This window comes from Lepus europaeus, chromosome X (assembly GCF_033115175.1).
Source record: "Lepus europaeus isolate LE1 chromosome X, mLepTim1.pri, whole genome shotgun sequence".
Lineage (NCBI taxonomy): Eukaryota > Metazoa > Chordata > Mammalia > Lagomorpha > Leporidae > Lepus > Lepus europaeus.
The window spans coordinates 96,333,769-96,338,427 of NC_084850.1; positions in this window are offsets into that span (position 1 = coordinate 96,333,769).

The window sequence follows — 4,659 nt, forward strand, 5'->3', positions numbered from 1 at the left end:
GATCTCTATTTCTCTGTCTTTCTCTCCTCCTGCCTGTCAAATAAATAAGTGAAAATAAATAAGTAAGTTTCAATTTAAAAATAACACTGAACATCATACATAAAACAAACATAAACATAAAACTGTAGATTGGAGAAAAGATGGTAGACTATGTAGGGATCTCAGGTTTCAAGGAATAGCATAGCAGTGACTTCCTTGACCTTAATTTTTGTCTTCCCTATCTCTTGGACTGTGCACCAAGAAGCTAGAAACTGGGCGTTCTGTGGTATAGCAGGTGAAGCCATCACCTACAATGCCACTGGCATTCCATGTGGACACTGGCTCGTGTCCTGGCTGCTCCACTTCCAATTCAACTCCCTGCGAATGGCCTGGGAAAACACCAGAAGATAGCCCAAGTGCTTGTGCCCCAGTACCCATGTGGGAGACCCACAAGAAGCTCCTGGCTCCTGGCTTTGGACGGTCCCTGCTTTGGCCATTGAGGCCATTTGGGGAGTGAACTGGCAGATGGAAGACCTCTCTCTGTGTATCTCCTTCCCTCTGTCTGTAACTCTGTCTCTCAAAAAAATAAATAAATCTTTTTTAAAAAAAAGTCTAAAAACTGCCAACAAATGTAGATTTAAAAGCTTCCTGTTCCCACCAGGATGATGTTATCAGATGCAAAGGAGGAAGCCTAGACTTCCAGCCCTGTCTGGCAGGAACAAGAAATCCCAACCCTTCCCACCTGATAACATGTCAGTAGAGTCCTCCTAAAACAGAACATTTATATAAGATTCAGAGTTGCATAGTACTAGTATATAGCCAAAACATTCAGGTAACAGTCTTAAAGCATACCAAACAATGAGAAAAAATAGTCATCCTTAGTGAGGAAACAAATAAACGTAAGCCCACATCAAAATGAATCATATGTTGCAATTATCTAATAAGGATTTTAAATCAGTCATCATAAAATATTTCAACAAGTGATTACAAACACATCTGAAACAAATTATATCTACACAATCTCAGTAAAGAAAAAGATGTAAATAAGTAACTGGAAATTTTGAAATTGAAAAATACAATTACTAAAAATCTCACTGGAATAGGAAGTAGCAGAATGAAGATAACAGGAAATAATAAGCTAATTTGAATTTTAAAAAATCAAAGGAAATTACCCAATCTAAGAAACACTTAGAAAATAAATGGAAAGCAAATGAACTGTTTCAGGGACATTTAGGACAATAAAAATATATCTAAGTTCATGTCACTGGACTCCCAGAAGAAGAGAAAGAACATACAGGTGAAAAAAATATTTGAATAAATAATAGCTGAACTTTTCTCAAAAATGGAGAAAGGGGCATAAACCTACAGATTCAAGAAACTGATTGAACCCCAAACAAGACAAATCCAAAGAAATCCACAAGAGGTCACATCATAATATAACTCATGAAAACTAAAGGAAAAAATCTTCAAGACAACTACATAGAAATTACACATTAGTTATAGGGCAACCCCACAAATGACAGTGGACTTCTTGCCAGAAATCATGGAGGCCAAAAGTATGTGGCACACTATTTTTCAAGTGCTAAGAGAAAAAAGGTTCCGTCAACCCAGAATCCTATATTCAGTGAAAAAAATATCCTTTAGGAATAAAAGGGAAATCAAGATATTATAAAATAAAAGCAAATAAGGATTTTTTTGCACTGCCAAGCCTACCATAAAATAACAGGTTAAAAAAAAAACACTTTTCCAGAAAAAAAAATGATAAAAGAAGAAATTCTGGGGCCCAGTGCTGTGGCGCGACAAGTTAAAGCCCTGGCCTGAAGCACCAGCATCCCATATGGGTGCCGGTTCGAGTCCCGGCTGCTCTTCTTCTGATCCAGCTCTCTACTACGGCCTGGAAAAGCGGTAGAAGATGGCCCAAGTGCTGGGACCCATGCACCCATTTGGGAGACCCGGAGGAGGCTCCTGGCTCCTGGCTGTGGATCGGCACAGCTCCAGCCGTTGCGGCCATCTGGGGAGTAAACTATTGGATGGAAGACCTCTTTCCCTGTCTCTATCTCTCTCTGGCACTCTGTCTTTCAAATAAATAAAATAAATCTTTTTTTTAAAAAAAAAGAAAGAATTCTGGAACACTGACAATGAAAAACAACAGAAAGAGTAAAACTGTGAGTAAATATAATAGACTATGCTTCTCTTCTCTAGGTTTTCAAGTTATATTTGATGGTTGAAGGAAAATATATCATTGTCTTCTTTGTTTCTCACTATACAAAGGAAATATTTAAGATAGTTACACAAGGAGACAGTAAATGAACCTAAATGGAAATATGCCACCGACTTCTTTTCAGTAAATAACCTTTTATGCTATTTAATAAAGTATGTGTGTATAGAGTGAAACTAGAGCAACTACTTTTCATATACTTTAGTAAACTATAAATACATCAAAATAAAAATTAAAATAATAATTATGAAGGCAAGTAAATGAAAACAGAAAAAAAAAATCAGAACGAGCAAAGAAAAAAATCATAAGGGGACAGCGCTGTGGCATAGCAGGTAAAGCCTCCACTTGCTGTGCTGGCATCCCATATGGGTACTAGTTTGAGTCCTGGCTGCTCCTCTTCCCATCCAACTCTCTGCTATGGCCTGGGAAAGCAGCAGAAGACGGTCCAGGTGCTTTGGCCCCTGCACCTGCATAGGAAACCCGGAAGCAGCTCCTGGCTCATGGCTTCAGATAGGCCCAGTTCCAGCTGTTGCGGCCATTTGGGGAGTGAACCAGCAGATGGAAGCTCGCTCTCTGTCTGTAACTCTACCTCTCAAATAAATAAATAAAGTCTAAAAAAATCATAAATGGTATATCAACAATTATTTTAACCGAAAGTCTGAATACAAAGAAGCAAAGGCAATACAAGAGATCAAAGATAGGCTTTTCAACAAATGGTTCTGGAACAACTGAACATTCATATGCAAAAAATTAATCCAGATACATACAATCCACCTTTCTCAAAAATTAAACTCAAAAGGGATAATAAAGGTAGGCATTCATCCTAGCAGGTAGGACACACACATCCCATATTGGAGTACCTTGGTTCAACGCCTGCCTCTTGCTTTTGTCTCCAGCTTTCTACCATTGCAGATGCTGGGAGGCAGTGGTGCTGGCTCATGTGACTAGGTTCTGGTCACACATACAGGAGACCCGGATTGAGTTCCTGGCTCCCAGCTTCACGTTCAGCCCAGCTTCAGCCATTGCCTGCATTTGCTGAGAAAATCAACAGATGAGCTTGCTTTCTCTCTCTCTCCATGTCTGCCTCTCAAATAATCTTTTTGAAAAGAATCATAAACCTAAATGTAAAATGCAAAACTGTAAAACTCCTATAAGACAACACAGGAGAAAACCCAGGTGACCTTGGTTATGGCAATGACTTTTTAATACAACATTAAATTAAATACATTAAATACATGAAAGTAATAATTGATAAGCTGAACCTTATTAAAATTTAAAAATTCTGCTCTGTGAAAGACTCTGTCCAAAGAATTAAAAGATAATCCACAGACTAGGAGAAAATATTTGCAAAAATTTTATCTGATAAAAGACTGCTTCCCAGAATAAAGAACTCTTAAAATTCAACTACAAGAAAATAAAGCAATTTTTTAAATGAACAAAACATCTGAAGAGATGCCCTACCAAAAAATATATAGGATGGGGGCCAGTGCTGTGGCATAGCAGTAAAGTCCCTGCCTGAAGTGCTGGCATCCCCTAAGGACACCCGTTAGAGTCCCAGCTGCTCCACTTCCTATCCAGCTCCCTGATACTACACCTGGGAAAGCAGTGGAAGATGGTCCAAGTCCTTGGGCCTTTGTATCCATGTAGGAGCCTGAGAAGAAGCTCCTGATTCTTGGCGTCGGGTCAGCCCAGCTCCAGCTGTTGCGGCCATTTTTTTTTTTTTTTCTTAACAGCCACCACCTTTCTCTGTGGCTTCCCAGAACCAAGTGTTGCGGCCATTTGAAGAGAGAAACAGTGGATGGAAGATCTCTTTCTCTCTGCCTCTGCCTCTCTCCAACTCTTTCAAACAAATAAATAAATCTTTGAAAAAAAATATATAAGTGACAAATACATATATGAAAAGATGCTCAACATCATGTAGCATTAGGAAATTACAAATTAAAAAAACAATGGCATACAACTACACACGCATTAAAATAGTCAAAATCCAGAATGCTGACAACATACTCTTGAGGATGTGGAGCAACAGAACTCTAATCCATTGCTGGATAGGATGCAAAATGCCACAGCCACTTTGGAAAGCAGTTTGGAAGTTTCTTATAAAACTAAACACATTTCTACCATATGGTCTGAAAGTTTCAATCTTTAGTACTCATCCAAATGAGCTGAAATCTTATATCCATACAACAACCTACAGATAGCAGCTTTATTCATAATTTGCAAAAGTTGGAAGCAAGATGCCCTCAGTGGGTAGATAAACTACAGTAAATCCAGAGAATGGAGTACTACACAACACTAAAAAGAAATCAGCTTCCAAGCCATGAAATATATATCACTAAGTGAAAGAAGCCAATCTGAAAAGTTTATATACCTACTATTCTGACTATATGACATTATAAAAAAAAAAGGCAGAAGTACAAATACAGTAAAAAGGTCATAGTTGCTAGGATTTTCAGTAAGGA